This window comes from Schistocerca gregaria, unplaced genomic scaffold, assembly GCF_023897955.1.
Source record: "Schistocerca gregaria isolate iqSchGreg1 unplaced genomic scaffold, iqSchGreg1.2 ptg000180l, whole genome shotgun sequence".
Lineage (NCBI taxonomy): Eukaryota > Metazoa > Arthropoda > Insecta > Orthoptera > Acrididae > Schistocerca > Schistocerca gregaria.
Window position 1 is genome coordinate 11,769,954 of NW_026061730.1, and position 18,334 is coordinate 11,788,287.

At 49.5% G+C, this 18,334-nt stretch overlaps 12 non-coding genes across 12 annotated transcripts; all 12 read right to left on the reverse strand.

Annotated features, from left to right (window-relative positions):
- Positions 1-1,067: 1,067 nt before the first annotated feature.
- On the reverse strand, positions 1,068-1,141 carry Trnat-agu (transfer RNA threonine (anticodon AGU)). The gene has a single exon. It is a non-coding gene; the product is annotated as a tRNA-Thr (tRNA).
- Positions 1,142-2,524: 1,383 nt separating this feature from the next.
- On the reverse strand, positions 2,525-2,598 carry Trnat-agu (transfer RNA threonine (anticodon AGU)). Its single transcript has one exon. It is a non-coding gene; the product is annotated as a tRNA-Thr (tRNA).
- A 1,375-nt stretch (positions 2,599-3,973) lies between these two features.
- Trnat-agu (transfer RNA threonine (anticodon AGU)) lies at positions 3,974-4,047 on the reverse strand. Its single transcript has one exon. It is a non-coding gene; the product is annotated as a tRNA-Thr (tRNA).
- A 1,386-nt stretch (positions 4,048-5,433) lies between these two features.
- Trnat-agu (transfer RNA threonine (anticodon AGU)) lies at positions 5,434-5,507 on the reverse strand. Its single transcript has one exon. It is a non-coding gene; the product is annotated as a tRNA-Thr (tRNA).
- Positions 5,508-6,894: 1,387 nt separating this feature from the next.
- On the reverse strand, positions 6,895-6,968 carry Trnat-agu (transfer RNA threonine (anticodon AGU)). The gene has a single exon. It is a non-coding gene; the product is annotated as a tRNA-Thr (tRNA).
- A 1,387-nt stretch (positions 6,969-8,355) lies between these two features.
- Trnat-agu (transfer RNA threonine (anticodon AGU)) lies at positions 8,356-8,431 on the reverse strand. The gene has a single exon. It is a non-coding gene; the product is annotated as a tRNA-Thr (tRNA).
- A 1,381-nt stretch (positions 8,432-9,812) lies between these two features.
- On the reverse strand, positions 9,813-9,886 carry Trnat-agu (transfer RNA threonine (anticodon AGU)). Its single transcript has one exon. It is a non-coding gene; the product is annotated as a tRNA-Thr (tRNA).
- A 1,388-nt stretch (positions 9,887-11,274) lies between these two features.
- Positions 11,275-11,350, reverse strand: Trnat-agu (transfer RNA threonine (anticodon AGU)). The gene has a single exon. It is a non-coding gene; the product is annotated as a tRNA-Thr (tRNA).
- A 1,381-nt stretch (positions 11,351-12,731) lies between these two features.
- Trnat-agu (transfer RNA threonine (anticodon AGU)) lies at positions 12,732-12,805 on the reverse strand. Its single transcript has one exon. It is a non-coding gene; the product is annotated as a tRNA-Thr (tRNA).
- A 1,387-nt stretch (positions 12,806-14,192) lies between these two features.
- On the reverse strand, positions 14,193-14,268 carry Trnat-agu (transfer RNA threonine (anticodon AGU)). Its single transcript has one exon. It is a non-coding gene; the product is annotated as a tRNA-Thr (tRNA).
- A 1,381-nt stretch (positions 14,269-15,649) lies between these two features.
- On the reverse strand, positions 15,650-15,723 carry Trnat-agu (transfer RNA threonine (anticodon AGU)). Its single transcript has one exon. It is a non-coding gene; the product is annotated as a tRNA-Thr (tRNA).
- Positions 15,724-17,098: 1,375 nt separating this feature from the next.
- Positions 17,099-17,172, reverse strand: Trnat-agu (transfer RNA threonine (anticodon AGU)). Its single transcript has one exon. It is a non-coding gene; the product is annotated as a tRNA-Thr (tRNA).
- Positions 17,173-18,334: the final 1,162 nt, after the last annotated feature.

An 18,334-nucleotide genomic window follows, 5' to 3' on the forward strand; every position in this document is an offset into this window, starting at 1 on the left:
TATACATCATATCAGTCTGTGACGCTGGTTTTGCAACTTCTTGCGTGCGTTTATTTTCGCCGCGACCAACACTTACCATGCACTGACCACAAAACATGTAGGAGCCGGGGCTTGAACCCGAGACCGTTCACACGCTAAGCGAACGATCTGCCAACTGAGCTACAACTACACACACGACCAAGCCTGGCTATTCTCCATTCTTTGCGACTCTGATGTGCACGGACACGATGGTTGGTTGGTTTGTAGCGGCGAAGGTACCAGAATACAAAGGCGCGGACACGTTCATATACACAAGAGTTCCAAGTAGTTTCGATGCTCTGGTATTACGGATGCAAATTCCGTCTGTTTTGAACGTCTTAAATTGAAAGGGCGGTCACAAATTGGTCCATTTCACTCCTTGTCCACAATCACACAGCACCTGAGGTAACAAGCACATCTCGAGCCCTATTGTGCTCTCCATTGTTCATGCCAACTCAGTGCCTCGCTCTTTGCTACTGTGTAAAACTCTTGTCGTCCAACTGCAAAACACTGGGACACAACAAGTTTCCGCGTCCCCATTGCACTGATCGTACTACGAAACGCTCCCCAAACTTGGCAATCACCCATGCAGATGACTTTTCCGACTTTACACGACGCTCACGCAACGCTCACGCTGGTGACAGCCTTATTTATAGTTCGACGTCGCGCCAAAGCGAATGAGCACATTTCGCCTACGGCTTAGGCCGCTCTTCTAGTGTGGCTGCTCTGTGTCTGCAGGCAGCGAGGGGCTGCAAGCTTCCTGTGTTCGCACCTATATCACCTGTGCTTCCTTGTCAGAGACAGACTATCGCAAAACATACAACTCACTCCATGAATTGATTGCTACGGCATCTGTTATCAGCAGTCACAACCAGCAACACCAGTAGCAGCCGACTGCACGCAAAGAATGGGAACGTGCAGTGGGATTTACGTGAAATCGGCGCAATTGTGGATGCTAATCGTTCGCTTGTATCTGCCTACACACCTCTGCCGGTTGGGAATTATTCCACTTGCATGGCAAGGTGCGCATGTAGGTTTGTTAAAAATTCTGGAGGCGCTGGGTATCGATCCCAGTACCTCTCGCACACTAAGCGAGCGCTCTACCATCTGAGCTACGCCCACCCCCCCGATAACTAGTAGTGCTACATACAGTCATATCAACGTCACAGACCCTCGCACTCCCATTATTCCGCAGACAAACACTACTCTCTATGAATCAGTGAGGGTGTCTTTCAGGTTTCGTGCATTCTGTATCGAATCGTAGTTGGCCACAATGAAAGTGGCACGCATAACGTCGAAAATAGAGTTCAGACACAGCTCTGAGTAAGACGAACGTGTTGTCCACCTCTAGACTTCAATGACGTTAAGCCGTGATACCTAAGACAGGTCTGCACTCGATAACAGCCGGTCCCCACACTTACATCTTGCTCTCCTTATGACAGTATACATCATATCAGTCTGTGACGCTGGTTTTGCAACTTCTTGCGTGCGTTTATGTTCGCCGCGACCAACACTTACCATGCACTGACCACAAAACATGGAGGAGCCGGGGCTTGAACCCGAGACCGTTCACACGCTAAGCAAACGATCTGCCAACTGAGCTACATCTACACACACGACCAAGCCTGGCTATTCTCCATTCTTTGCGACTCTGATGTGCACGGACACGATGGTTGGTTGGTTTGTAGCGGCGAAGGTACCAGAATACAAAGGCGCGGACACGTTCATATACACAAGAGTTCCAAGTAGTTTCGATGCTCTGGTATTACGAATGCAAATTCCGTCTGTTTTGAACGTCTTAAATTGAAAGGGCGGTCACAAATTGGTCCATTTCACTCCTTGTCCACAATCACACAGCACCTGAGGTAACAAGCACATCTCGAGCCCTATTGTGCTCTCCATTGTTCATGCCAACTCAGTGCCTCGCTCTTTGCTACTGTGTAAAACTCTTGTCGTCCAACTGCAAAACACTGGGACACAAGTTTCCGAGTCCCCATTGCACTGATCGTACTACGAAACGCTCCCCAAACTTGGCAATCACCCATGCAGATGACTTTTCCGACTTTACACGACGCTCACGCAACGCTCACGCTAGTGACAGCCTTATTTATAGTTCGACGTCGCGCCAAAGCGAATGAGCACATTTCGCCTACGGCTTAGGCCGCTCTTCTAGTGTGGCTGCTCTGTGTCTGCAGGCAGCGAGGGGCTGCAAGCTTCCTGTGTTCGCACCTATATCACCTGTGCTTCCTTGTCAGAGACAGACTATCGCAAAACATACAACTCACTCCATGAATTGATTGCTACGGCATTTGTTATCAGCAGACACAACCAGCAACACCAGTAGCAGCCGACTGCACGCAAAGAATGGGAACGTGCAGTGGGATTTACGTGAAATCGGCGCAATTGTGGATGCTAATCGTTCGCTTGTATCTGCCTACACACCTCTGCCGGTTGGGAATTATTCCACTTGCATGGCAAGGTGCGCATGTAGGTGTGTTAAAAATTCTGGAGGCGCTGGGTATCGATCCCAGTACCTCTCGCACACTAAGCGAGCGCTCTACCATCTGAGCTACGCCCACCCCCCCGATAACTAGTAGTGCTACATACAGTCATATCAACGTCACAGACCCTCGCACTCCCATTATTCCGCCGACAAACACTACTCTCTATGAATCAGTGAGGGTGTCTTTCAGGTTTCGTGCATTCTGTATCGAATCGTAGTTGGCCACAATGAAAGTGGCACGCATAACGTCGAAAATAGAGTTCAGACACCGCTCAGAGTAAGACGAACGTGTTGTCCACCTCTAGACTTCAATGACGTTAAGCCGTGATACCTAAGACAGGTCTGCACTCGATAACAGCCGGTCCCCACACTTACATCTTGCTCTCCTTATGACAGTATACATCATATCAGTCTGTGACGCTGGTTTTGCAACTTCTTGCGTGCGTTTATGTTCGCCGCGACCAACACTTACCATGCACTGACCACAAAACATGGAGGAGCCGTTGCTTGAACCCGAGACCGTTCACACGCTAAGCGAACGATCTGCCAACTGAGCTACATCTACACACACGACCAAGCCTGGCTATTCTCCACTCTTTGCGACTCTGATGTGCACGGACACGATGGTTGGTTGGTTTGTAGCGGCGAAGGTACCAGAATACAAAGGCGCGGACACGTTCATATACACAAGAGTTCCAAGTAGTTTCGATGCTCTGGTATTACGAATGCAAATTCCGTCTGTTTTGAACGTCTTAAATTGAAAGGGCGGTCACAAATTGGTCCATTTCACTCCTTGTCCACAATCACACAGCACCTGAGGTAACAAGCACATCTCGAGCCCTATTGTGCTCTCCATTGTTCATGCCAACTCAGTGCCTCGCTCTTTGCTACTGTGTAAAACTCTTGTCGTCCAACTGCAAAACACTGGGACACAACAAGTTTCCGCGTCCCCATTGCACTGATCGTACTACGAAACGCTCCCCAAACTTGGCAATCACCCATGCAGATGACTTTTCCGACTTTACACGACGCTCACGCTAGTGACAGCCTTATTTATAGTTCGACGTCGCGCCAAAGCGAATGAGCACATTTCGCCTACGGCTTAGGCCGCTCTTCTAGTGTGGCTGCTCTGTGTCTGCAGGCAGCGAGGGGCTGCAAGCTTCCTGTGTTCGCACCTATATCACCTGTGCTTCCTTGTCAGAGACAGACTATCGCAAAACATACAACTCACTCCAGGAATTGATTGCTACGGCATCTGTTATCAGCAGTCACAACCAGCAACACCAGTAGCAGCCGACTGCACGCAAAGAATGGGAACGTGCAGTGGGATTTACGTGAAATCGGCGCAATTGTGGATGCTAATCGTTCGCTTGTATCTGCCTACACACCTCTGCCGGTTGGGAATTATTCCACTTGCATGGCAAGGTGCGCATGTAGGTTTGTTAAAAATTCTGGAGGCGCTGGGTATCGATCCCAGTACCTCTCGCACACTAAGCGAGCGCTCTACCATCTGAGCTACGCCCACCCCCCCGATAACTAGTAGTGCTACATACAGTCATATCAACGTCACAGACCCTCGCACTCCCATTATTCCGCCGACAAACACTACTCTCTATGAATCAGTGAGGGTGTCTTTCAGGTTTCGTGCATTCTGTATCGAATCGTAGTTGGCCACAATGAAAGTGGCACGCATAACGTCGAAAATAGAGTTCAGACACCGCTCTGAGTAAGACGAACGTGTTGTCCACCTCTAGACTTCAATGACGTTAAGCCGTGATACCTAAGACAGGTCTGCACTCGATAACAGCCGGTCCCCACACTTACATCTTGCTCTCCTTATGACAGTATACATCATATCAGTCTGTGACGCTGGTTTTGCAACTTCTTGCGTGCGTTTATGTTCGCCGCGACCAACACTTACCATGCACTGACCACAAAACATGGAGGAGCCGTTGCTTGAACCCGAGACCGTTCACACGCTAAGCGAACGATCTGCCAACTGAGCTACATCTACACACACGACCAAGCCTGGCTATTCTCCATTCTTTGCGACTCTGATGTGCACGGACACGATGGTTGGTTGGTTTGTAGCGGCGAAGGTACCAGAATACAAAGGCGCGGACACGTTCATATACACAAGAGTTCCAAGTAGTTTCGATGCTCTGGTATTACGAATGCAAATTCCGTCTGTTTTGAACGTCTTAAATTGAAAGGGCGGTCACAAATTGGTCCATTTCACTCCTTGTCCACAATCACACAGCACCTGAGGTAACAAGCACATCTCGAGCCCTATTGTGCTCTCCATTGTTCATGCCAACTCAGTGCCTCGCTCTTTGCTACTGTGTAAAACTCTTGTCGTCCAACTGCAAAACACTGGGACACAACAAGTTTCCGCGTCCCCATTGCACTGATCGTACTACGAAACGCTCCCCAAACTTGGCAATCACCCATGCAGATGACTTTTCCGACTTTACACGACGCTCACGCAACGCTCACGCTAGTGACAGCCTTATTTATAGTTCGACGTCGCGCCAAAGCGAATGAGCACCTTTCGCCTACGGCTTAGGCCGCTCTTCTAGTGTGGCTGCTCTGTGTCTGCAGGCAGCGAGGGGCTGCAAGCTTCCTGTGTTCGCACCTATATCACCTGTGCTTCCTTGTCAGAGACAGACTATCGCAAAACATACAACTCACTCCATGAATTGATTGCTACGGCATCTGTTATCAGCAGTCACAACCAGCAACACCAGTAGCAGCCGACTGCACGCAAAGAATGGGAACGTGCAGTGGGATTTACGTGAAATCGGCGCAATTGTGGATGCTAATCGTTCGCTTGTATCTGCCTACACACCTCTGCCGGTTGGGAATTATTCCACTTGCATGGCAAGGTGCGCATGTAGGTGTGTTAAAAATTCTGGAGGCGCTGGGTATCGATCCCAGTACCTCTCGCACACTAAGCGAGCGCTCTACCATCTGAGCTACGCCCACCCCCTCCGATAACTAGTAGTGCTACATACAGTCATATCAACGTCACAGACCCTCGCACTCCCATTATTCCGCAGACAAACACTACTCTCTATGAATCAGTGAGGGTGTCTTTCAGGTTTCGTGCATTCTGTATCGAATCGTAGTTGGCCACAATGAAAGTGGCACGCATAACGTCGAAAATAGAGTTCAGACACCGCTCTGAGTAAGACGAACGTGTTGTCCACCTCTAGACTTCAATGACGTTAAGCCGTGATACCTAAGACAGGTCTGCACTCGATAACAGCCGGTCCCCACACTTACATCTTGCTCTCCTTATGACAGTATACATCATATCAGTCTGTGACGCTGGTTTTGCAACTTCTTGCGTGCGTTTATGTTCGCCGCGACCAACACTTACCATGCACTGACCACAAAACATGGAGGAGCCGTTGCTTGAACCCGAGACCGTTCACACGCTAAGCGAACGATCTGCCAACTGAGCTACATCTACACACACGACCAAGCCTGGCTATTCTCCATTCTTTGCGACTCTGATGTGCACGGACACGATGGTTGGTTGGTTTGTAGCGGCGAAGGTACCAGAATACAAAGGCGCGGACACGTTCATATACACAAGAGTTCCAAGTAGTTTCGATGCTCTGGTATTACGAATGCAAATTCCGTCTGTTTTGAACGTCTTAAATTGAAAGGGCGGTCACAAATTGGTCCATTTCACTCCTTGTCCACAATCACACAGCACCTGAGGTAACAAGCACATCTCGAGCCCTATTGTGCTCTCCATTGTTCATGCCAACTCAGTGCCTCGCTCTTTGCTACTGTGTAAAACTCTTGTCGTCCAACTGCAAAACACTGGGACACAACAAGTTTCCGCGTCCCCATTGCACTGATCGTACTACGAAACGCTCCCCAAACTTGGCAATCACCCATGCAGATGACTTTTCCGACTTTACACGACGCTCACGCAACGCTCACGCTAGTGACAGCCTTATTTATAGTTCGACGTCGCGCCAAAGCGAATGAGCACCTTTCGCCTACGGCTTAGGCCGCTCTTCTAGTGTGGCTGCTCTGTGTCTGCAGGCAGCGAGGGGCTGCAAGCTTCCTGTGTTCGCACCTATATCACCTGTGCTTCCTTGTCAGAGACAGACTATCGCAAAACATACAACTCACTCCATGAATTGATTGCTACGGCATCTGTTATCAGCAGTCACAACCAGCAACACCAGTAGCAGCCGACTGCACGCAAAGAATGGGAACGTGCAGTGGGATTTACGTGAAATCGGCGCAATTGTGGATGCTAATCGTTCGCTTGTATCTGCCTACACACCTCTGCCGGTTGGGAATTATTCCACTTGCATGGCAAGGTGCGCATGTAGGTGTGTTAAAAATTCTGGAGGCGCTGGGTATCGATCCCAGTACCTCTCGCACACTAAGCGAGCGCTCTACCATCTGAGCTACGCCCACCCCCCCCGATAACTAGTAGTGCTACATACAGTCATATCAACGTCACAGACCCTCGCACTCCCATTATTCCGCAGACAAACACTACTCTCTATGAATCAGTGAGGGTGTCTTTCAGGTTTCGTGCATTCTGTATCGAATCGTAGTTGGCCACAATGAAAGTGGCACGCATAACGTCGAAAATAGAGTTCAGACACCGCTCTGAGTAAGACGAACGTGTTGTCCACCTCTAGACTTCAATGACGTTAAGCCGTGATACCTAAGACAGGTCTGCACTCGATAACAGCCGGTCCCCACACTTACATCTTGCTCTCCTTATGAAAGTATACATCATATCAGTCTGTGACGCTGGTTTTGCAACTTCTTGCGTGCGTTTATTTTCGCCGCGACCAACACTTACCATGCACTGACCACAAAACATGTAGGAGCCGGGGCTTGAACCCGAGACCGTTCACACGCTAAGCGAACGATCTGCCAACTGAGCTACAACTACACACACGACCAAGCCTGGCTATTCTCCATTCTTTGCGACTCTGATGTGCACGGACACGATGGTTGGTTGGTTTGTAGCGGCGAAGGTACCAGAATACAAAGGCGCGGACACGTTCATATACACAAGAGTTCCAAGTAGTTTCGATGCTCTGGTATTACGAATGCAAATTCCGTCTGTTTTGAACGTCTTAAATTGAAAGGGCGGTCACAAATTGGTCCATTTCACTCCTTGTCCACAATCACACAGCACCTGAGGTAACAAGCACATCTCGAGCCCTATTGTGCTCTCCATTGTTCATGCCAACTCAGTGCCTCGCTCTTTGCTACTGTGTAAAACTCTTGTCGTCCAACTGCAAAACACTGGGACACAACAAGTTTCCGCGTCCCCATTGCACTGATCGTACTACGAAACGCTCCCCAAACTTGGCAATCACCCATGCAGATGACTTTTCCGACTTTACACGACGCTCACGCAACGCTCACGCTGGTGACAGCCTTATTTATAGTTCGACGTCGCGCCAAAGCGAATGAGCACATTTCGCCTACGGCTTAGGCCGCTCTTCTAGTGTGGCTGCTCTGTGTCTGCAGGCAGCGAGGGGCTGCAAGCTTCCTGTGTTCGCACCTATATCACCTGTGCTTCCTTGTCAGAGACAGACTATCGCAAAACATACAACTCACTCCATGAATTGATTGCTACGGCATCTGTTATCAGCAGTCACAACCAGCAACACCAGTAGCAGCCGACTGCACGCAAAGAATGGGAACGTGCAGTGGGATTTACGTGAAATCGGCGCAATTGTGGATGCTAATCGTTCGCTTGTATCTGCCTACACACCTCTGCCGGTTGGGAATTATTCCACTTGCATGGCAAGGTGCGCATGTAGGTTTGTTAAAAATTCTGGAGGCGCTGGGTATCGATCCCAGTACCTCTCGCACACTAAGCGAGCGCTCTACCATCTGAGCTACGCCCACTCCCCCGATAACTAGTAGTGCTACATACAGTCATATCAACGTCACAGACCCTCGCACTCCCATTATTCCGCAGACAAACACTACTCTCTATGAATCAGTGAGGGTGTCTTTCAGGTTTCGTGCATTCTGTATCGAATCGTAGTTGGCCACAATGAAAGTGGCACGCATAACGTCGAAAATAGAGTTCAGACACCGCTCTGAGTAAGACGAACGTGTTGTCCACCTCTAGACTTCAATGACGTTAAGCCGTGATACCTAAGACAGGTCTGCACTCGATAACAGCCGGTCCCCACACTTACATCTTGCTCTCCTTATGACAGTATACATCATATCAGTCTGTGACGCTGGTTTTGCAACTTCTTGCGTGCGTTTATGTTCGCCGCGACCAACACTTACCATGCACTGACCACAAAACATGGAGGAGCCGGGGCTTGAACCCGAGACCGTTCACACGCTAAGCGAACGATCTGCCAACTGAGCTACATCTACACACACGACCAAGCCTGGCTATTCTCCATTCTTTGCGACTCTGATGTGCACGGACACGATGGTTGGTTGGTTTGTAGCGGCGAAGGTACCAGAATACAAAGGCGCGGACACGTTCATATACACAAGAGTTCCAAGTAGTTTCGATGCTCTGGTATTACGAATGCAAATTCCGTCTGTTTTGAACGTCTTAAATTGAAAGGGCGGTCACAAATTGGTCCATTTCACTCCTTGTCCACAATCACACAGCACCTGAGGTAACAAGCACATCTCGAGCCCTATTGTGCTCTCCATTGTTCATGCCAACTCAGTGCCTCGCTCTTTGCTACTGTGTAAAACTCTTGTCGTCCAACTGCAAAACACTGGGACACAAGTTTCCGAGTCCCCATTGCACTGATCGTACTACGAAACGCTCCCCAAACTTGGCAATCACCCATGCAGATGACTTTTCCGACTTTACACGACGCTCACGCAACGCTCACGCTAGTGACAGCCTTATTTATAGTTCGACGTCGCGCCAAAGCGAATGAGCACATTTCGCCTACGGCTTAGGCCGCTCTTCTAGTGTGGCTGCTCTGTGTCTGCAGGCAGCGAGGGGCTGCAAGCTTCCTGTGTTCGCACCTATATCACCTGTGCTTCCTTGTCAGAGACAGACTATCGCAAAACATACAACTCACTCCATGAATTGATTGCTACGGCATCTGTTATCAGCAGTCACAACCAGCAACACCAGTAGCAGCCGACTGCACGCAAAGAATGGGAACGTGCAGTGGGATTTACGTGAAATCGGCGCAATTGTGGATGCTAATCGTTCGCTTGTATCTGCCTACACACCTCTGCCGGTTGGGAATTATTCCACTTGCATGGCAAGGTGCGCATGTAGGTGTGTTAAAAATTCTGGAGGCGCTGGGTATCGATCCCAGTACCTCTCGCACACTAAGCGAGCGCTCTACCATCTGAGCTACGCCCACCCCCCCCCGATAACTAGTAGTGCTACATACAGTCATATCAACGTCACAGACCCTCGCACTCCCATTATTCCGCAGACAAACACTACTCTCTATGAATCAGTGAGGGTGTCTTTCAGGTTTCGTGCATTCTGTATCGAATCGTAGTTGGCCACAATGAAAGTGGCACGCATAACGTCGAAAATAGAGTTCAGACACCGCTCTGAGTAAGACGAACGTGTTGTCCACCTCTAGACTTCAATGACGTTAAGCCGTGATACCTAAGACAGGTCTGCACTCGATAACAGCCGGTCCCCACACTTACATCTTGCTCTCCTTATGAAAGTATACATCATATCAGTCTGTGACGCTGGTTTTGCAACTTCTTGCGTGCGTTTATTTTCGCCGCGACCAACACTTACCATGCACTGACCACAAAACATGTAGGAGCCGGGGCTTGAACCCGAGACCGTTCACACGCTAAGCGAACGATCTGCCAACTGAGCTACAACTACACACACGACCAAGCCTGGCTATTCTCCATTCTTTGCGACTCTGATGTGCACGGACACGATGGTTGGTTGGTTTGTAGCGGCGAAGGTACCAGAATACAAAGGCGCGGACACGTTCATATACACAAGAGTTCCAAGTAGTTTCGATGCTCTGGTATTACGAATGCAAATTCCGTCTGTTTTGAACGTCTTAAATTGAAAGGGCGGTCACAAATTGGTCCATTTCACTCCTTGTCCACAATCACACAGCACCTGAGGTAACAAGCACATCTCGAGCCCTATTGTGCTCTCCATTGTTCATGCCAACTCAGTGCCTCGCTCTTTGCTACTGTGTAAAACTCTTGTCGTCCAACTGCAAAACACTGGGACACAACAAGTTTCCGCGTCCCCATTGCACTGATCGTACTACGAAACGCTCCCCAAACTTGGCAATCACCCATGCAGATGACTTTTCCGACTTTACACGACGCTCACGCAACGCTCACGCTGGTGACAGCCTTATTTATAGTTCGACGTCGCGCCAAAGCGAATGAGCACATTTCGCCTACGGCTTAGGCTGCTCTTCTAGTGTGGCTGCTCTGTGTCTGCAGGCAGCGAGGGGCTGCAAGCTTCCTGTGTTCGCACCTATATCACCTGTGCTTCCTTGTCAGAGACAGACTATCGCAAAACATACAACTCACTCCATGAATTGATTGCTACGGCATCTGTTATCAGCAGTCACAACCAGCAACACCAGTAGCAGCCGACTGCACGCAAAGAATGGGAACGTGCAGTGGGATTTACGTGAAATCGGCGCAATTGTGGATGCTAATCGTTCGCTTGTATCTGCCTACACACCTCTGCCGGTTGGGAATTATTCCACTTGCATGGCAAGGTGCGCATGTAGGTTTGTTAAAAATTCTGGAGGCGCTGGGTATCGATCCCAGTACCTCTCGCACACTAAGCGAGCGCTCTACCATCTGAGCTACGCCCACTCCCCCGATAACTAGTAGTGCTACATACAGTCATATCAACGTCACAGACCCTCGCACTCCCATTATTCCGCAGACAAACACTACTCTCTATGAATCAGTGAGGGTGTCTTTCAGGTTTCGTGCATTCTGTATCGAATCGTAGTTGGCCACAATGAAAGTGGCACGCATAACGTCGAAAATAGAGTTCAGACACCGCTCTGAGTAAGACGAACGTGTTGTCCACCTCTAGACTTCAATGACGTTAAGCCGTGATACCTAAGACAGGTCTGCACTCGATAACAGCCGGTCCCCACACTTACATCTTGCTCTCCTTATGACAGTATACATCATATCAGTCTGTGACGCTGGTTTTGCAACTTCTTGCGTGCGTTTATGTTCGCCGCGACCAACACTTACCATGCACTGACCACAAAACATGGAGGAGCCGGGGCTTGAACCCGAGACCGTTCACACGCTAAGCGAACGATCTGCCAACTGAGCTACATCTACACACACGACCAAGCCTGGCTATTCTCCATTCTTTGCGACTCTGATGTGCACGGACACGATGGTTGGTTGGTTTGTAGCGGCGAAGGTACCAGAATACAAAGGCGCGGACACGTTCATATACACAAGAGTTCCAAGTAGTTTCGATGCTCTGGTATTACGAATGCAAATTCCGTCTGTTTTGAACGTCTTAAATTGAAAGGGCGGTCACAAATTGGTCCATTTCACTCCTTGTCCACAATCACACAGCACCTGAGGTAACAAGCACATCTCGAGCCCTATTGTGCTCTCCATTGTTCATGCCAACTCAGTGCCTCGCTCTTTGCTACTGTGTAAAACTCTTGTCGTCCAACTGCAAAACACTGGGACACAAGTTTCCGAGTCCCCATTGCACTGATCGTACTACGAAACGCTCCCCAAACTTGGCAATCACCCATGCAGATGACTTTTCCGACTTTACACGACGCTCACGCAACGCTCACGCTAGTGACAGCCTTATTTATAGTTCGACGTCGCGCCAAAGCGAATGAGCACATTTCGCCTACGGCTTAGGCCGCTCTTCTAGTGTGGCTGCTCTGTGTCTGCAGGCAGCGAGGGGCTGCAAGCTTCCTGTGTTCGCACCTATATCACCTGTGCTTCCTTGTCAGAGACAGACTATCGCAAAACATACAACTCACTCCATGAATTGATTGCTACGGCATCTGTTATCAGCAGTCACAACCAGCAACACCAGTAGCAGCCGACTGCACGCAAAGAATGGGAACGTGCAGTGGGATTTACGTGAAATCGGCGCAATTGTGGATGCTAATCGTTCGCTTGTATCTGCCTACACACCTCTGCCGGTTGGGAATTATTCCACTTGCATGGCAAGGTGCGCATGTAGGTGTGTTAAAAATTCTGGAGGCGCTGGGTATCGATCCCAGTACCTCTCGCACACTAAGCGAGCGCTCTACCATCTGAGCTACGCCCACCCCCCCCGATAACTAGTAGTGCTACATACAGTCATATCAACGTCACAGACCCTCGCACTCCCATTATTCCGCAGACAAACACTACTCTCTATGAATCAGTGAGGGTGTCTTTCAGGTTTCGTGCATTCTGTATCGAATCGTAGTTGGCCACAATGAAAGTGGCACGCATAACGTCGAAAATAGAGTTCAGACACCGCTCTGAGTAAGACGAACGTGTTGTCCACCTCTAGACTTCAATGACGTTAAGCCGTGATACCTAAGACAGGTCTGCACTCGATAACAGCCGGTCCCCACACTTACATCTTGCTCTCCTTATGAAAGTATACATCATATCAGTCTGTGACGCTGGTTTTGCAACTTCTTGCGTGCGTTTATTTTCGCCGCGACCAACACTTACCATGCACTGACCACAAAACATGTAGGAGCCGGGGCTTGAACCCGAGACCGTTCACACGCTAAGCGAACGATCTGCCAACTGAGCTACAACTACACACACGACCAAGCCTGGCTATTCTCCATTCTTTGCGACTCTGATGTGCACGGACACGATGGTTGGTTGGTTTGTAGCGGCGAAGGTACCAGAATACAAAGGCGCGGACACGTTCATATACACAAGAGTTCCAAGTAGTTTCGATGCTCTGGTATTACGAATGCAAATTCCGTCTGTTTTGAACGTCTTAAATTGAAAGGGCGGTCACAAATTGGTCCATTTCACTCCTTGTCCACAATCACACAGCACCTGAGGTAACAAGCACATCTCGAGCCCTATTGTGCTCTCCATTGTTCATGCCAACTCAGTGCCTCGCTCTTTGCTACTGTGTAAAACTCTTGTCGTCCAACTGCAAAACACTGGGACACAACAAGTTTCCGCGTCCCCATTGCACTGATCGTACTACGAAACGCTCCCCAAACTTGGCAATCACCCATGCAGATGACTTTTCCGACTTTACACGACGCTCACGCAACGCTCACGCTGGTGACAGCCTTATTTATAGTTCGACGTCGCGCCAAAGCGAATGAGCACATTTCGCCTACGGCTTAGGCTGCTCTTCTAGTGTGGCTGCTCTGTGTCTGCAGGCAGCGAGGGGCTGCAAGCTTCCTGTGTTCGCACCTATATCACCTGTGCTTCCTTGTCAGAGACAGACTATCGCAAAACATACAACTCACTCCATGAATTGATTGCTACGGCATCTGTTATCAGCAGTCACAACCAGCAACACCAGTAGCAGCCGACTGCACGCAAAGAATGGGAACGTGCAGTGGGATTTACGTGAAATCGGCGCAATTGTGGATGCTAATCGTTCGCTTGTATCTGCCTACACACCTCTGCCGGTTGGGAATTATTCCACTTGCATGGCAAGGTGCGCATGTAGGTTTGTTAAAAATTCTGGAGGCGCTGGGTATCGATCCCAGTACCTCTCGCACACTAAGCGAGCGCTCTACCATCTGAGCTACGCCCACTCCCCCGATAACTAGTAGTGCTACATACAGTCATATCAACGTCACAGACCCTCGCACTCCCATTATTCCGCAGACAAACACTACTCTCTATGAATCAGTGAGGGTGTCTTTCAGGTTTCGTGCATTCTGTATCGAATCGTAGTTGGCCACAATGAAAGTGGCACGCATAACGTCGAAAATAGAGTTCAGACACCGCTCTGAGTAAGACGAACGTGTTGTCCACCTCTAGACTTCAATGACGTTAAGCCGTGATACCTAAGACAGGTCTGCACTCGATAACAGCCGGTCCCCACACTTACATCTTGCTCTCCTTATGACAGTATACATCATATCAGTCTGTGACGCTGGTTTTGCAACTTCTTGCGTGCGTTTATGTTCGCCGCGACCAACACTTACCATGCACTGACCACAAAACATGGAGGAGCCGGGGCTTGAACCCGAGACCGTTCACACGCTAAGCGAACGATCTGCCAACTGAGCTACATCTACACACACGACCAAGCCTGGCTATTCTCCATTCTTTGCGACTCTGATGTGCACGGACACGATGGTTGGTTGGTTTGTAGCGGCGAAGGTACCAGAATACAAAGGCGCGGACACGTTCATATACACAAGAGTTCCAAGTAGTTTCGATGCTCTGGTATTACGAATGCAAATTCCGTCTGTTTTGAACGTCTTAAATTGAAAGGGCGGTCACAAATTGGTCCATTTCACTCCTTGTCCACAATCACACAGCACCTGAGGTAACAAGCACATCTCGAGCCCTATTGTGCTCTCCATTGTTCATGCCAACTCAGTGCCTCGCTCTTTGCTACTGTGTAAAACTCTTGTCGTCCAACTGCAAAACACTGGGACACAAGTTTCCGAGTCCCCATTGCACTGATCGTACTACGAAACGCTCCCCAAACTTGGCAATCACCCATGCAGATGACTTTTCCGACTTTACACGACGCTCACGCAACGCTCACGCTAGTGACAGCCTTATTTATAGTTCGACGTCGCGCCAAAGCGAATGAGCACATTTCGCCTACGGCTTAGGCCGCTCTTCTAGTGTGGCTGCTCTGTGTCTGCAGGCAGCGAGGGGCTGCAAGCTTCCTGTGTTCGCACCTATATCACCTGTGCTTCCTTGTCAGAGACAGACTATCGCAAAACATACAACTCACTCCATGAATTGATTGCTACGGCATCTGTTATCAGCAGTCACAACCAGCAACACCAGTAGCAGCCGACTGCACGCAAAGAATGGGAACGTGCAGTGGGATTTACGTGAAATCGGCGCAATTGTGGATGCTAATCGTTCGCTTGTATCTGCCTACACACCTCTGCCGGTTGGGAATTATTCCACTTGCATGGCAAGGTGCGCATGTAGGTGTGTTAAAAATTGTGGAGGCGCTGGGTATCGATCCCAGTACCTCTCGCACACTAAGCGAGCGCTCTACCATCTGAGCTACGCCCACCCCCCCGATAACTAGTAGTGCTACATACAGTCATATCAACGTCACAGACCCTCGCACTCCCATTATTCCGCAGACAAACACTACTCTCTATGAATCAGTGAGGGTGTCTTTCAGGTTTCGTGCATTCTGTATCGAATCGTAGTTGGCCACAATGAAAGTGGCACGCATAACGTCGAAAATAGAGTTCAGACACCGCTCTGAGTAAGACGAACGTGTTGTCCACCTCTAGACTTCAATGACGTTAAGCCGTGATACCTAAGACAGGTCTGCACTCGATAACAGCCGGTCCCCACACTTACATCTTGCTCTCCTTATGACAGTATACATCATATCAGTCTGTGACGCTGGTTTTGCAACTTCTTGCGTGCGTTTATGTTCGCCGCGACCAACACTTACCATGCACTGACCACAAAACATGGAGGAGCCGTTGCTTGAACCCGAGACCGTTCACACGCTAAGCGAACGATCTGCCAACTGAGCTACATCTACACACACGACCAAGCCTGGCTATTCTCCATTCTTTGCGACTCTGATGTGCACGGACACGATGGTTGGTTGGTTTGTAGCGGCGAAGGTACCAGAATACAAAGGCGCGGACACGTTCATATACACAAGAGTTCCAAGTAGTTTCGATGCTCTGGTATTACGAATGCAAATTCCGTCTGTTTTGAACGTCTTAAATTGAAAGGGCGGTCACAAATTGGTCCATTTCACTCCTTGTCCACAATCACACAGCACCTGAGGTAACAAGCACATCTCGAGCCCTATTGTGCTCTCCATTGTTCATGCCAACTCAGTGCCTCGCTCTTTGCTACTGTGTAAAACTCTTGTCGTCCAACTGCAAAACACTGGGACACAACAAGTTTCCGCGTCCCCATTGCACTGATCGTACTACGAAACGCTCCCCAAACTTGGCAATCACCCATGCAGATGACTTTTCCGACTTTACACGACGCTCACGCAACGCTCACGCTAGTGACAGCCTTATTTATAGTTCGACGTCGCGCCAAAGCGAATGAGCACATTTCGCCTACGGCTTAGGCCGCTCTTCTAGTGTGGCTGCTCTGTGTCTGCAGGCAGCGAGGGGCTGCAAGCTTCCTGTGTTCGCACCTATATCACCTGTGCTTCCTTGTCAGAGACAGACTATCGCAAAACATACAACTCACTCCATGAATTGATTGCTACGGCATCTGTTATCAGCAGTCACAACCAGCAACACCAGTAGCAGCCGACTGCACGCAAAGAATGGGAACGTGCAGTGGGATTTACGTGAAATCGGCGCAATTGTGGATGCTAATCGTTCGCTACACACCTCTGCCGGTTGGGAATTATTCCACTTGCATGGCAAGGTGCGCATGTAGGTGTGTTAAAAATTCTGGAGGCGCTGGGTATCGATCCCAGTACCTCTCGCACACTAAGCGAGCGCTCTACCATCTGAGCTACGCCCACCCCCCCCGATAACTAGTAGTGCTACATACAGTCATATCAACGTCACAGACCCTCGCACTCCCATTATTCCGCAGACAAACACTACTCTCTATGAATCAGTGAGGGTGTCTTTCAGGTTTCGTGCATTCTGTATCGAATCGTAGTTGGCCACAATGAAAGTGGCACGCATAACGTCGAAAATAGAGTTCAGACACCGCTCTGAGTAAGACGAACGTGTTGTCCACCTCTAGACTTCAATGACGTTAAGCCGTGATACCTAAGACAGGTCTGCACTCGATAACAGCCGGTCCCCACACTTACATCTTGCTCTCCTTATGAAAGTATACATCATATCAGTCTGTGACGCTGGTTTTGCAACTTCTTGCGTGCGTTTATTTTCGCCGCGACCAACACTTACCATGCACTGACCACAAAACATGTAGGAGCCGGGGCTTGAACCCGAGACCGTTCACACGCTAAGCGAACGATCTGCCAACTGAGCTACAACTACACACACGACCAAGCCTGGCTATTCTCCATTCTTTGCGACTCTGATGTGCACGGACACGATGGTTGGTTGGTTTGTAGCGGCGAAGGTACCAGAATACAAAGGCGCGGACACGTTCATATACACAAGAGTTCCAAGTAGTTTCGATGCTCTGGTATTACGAATGCAAATTCCGTCTGTTTTGAACGTCTTAAATTGAAAGGGCGGTCACAAATTGGTCCATTTCACTCCTTGTCCACAATCACACAGCACCTGAGGTAACAAGCACATCTCGAGCCCTGTTGTGCTCTCCATTGTTCATGCCAACTCAGTGCCTCGCTCTTTGCTACTGTGTAAAACTCTTGTCGTCCAACTGCAAAACACTGGGACACAACAAGTTTCCGCGTCCCCATTGCACTGATCGTACTACGAAACGCTCCCCAAACTTGGCAATCACCCATGCAGATGACTTTTCCGACTTTACACGACGCTCACGCAACGCTCACGCTGGTGACAGCCTTATTTATAGTTCGACGTCGCGCCAAAGCGAATGAGCACATTTCGCCTACGGCTTAGGCTGCTCTTCTAGTGTGGCTGCTCTGTGTCTGCAGGCAGCGAGGGGCTGCAAGCTTCCTGTGTTCGCACCTATATCACCTGTGCTTCCTTGTCAGAGACAGACTATCGCAAAACATACAAC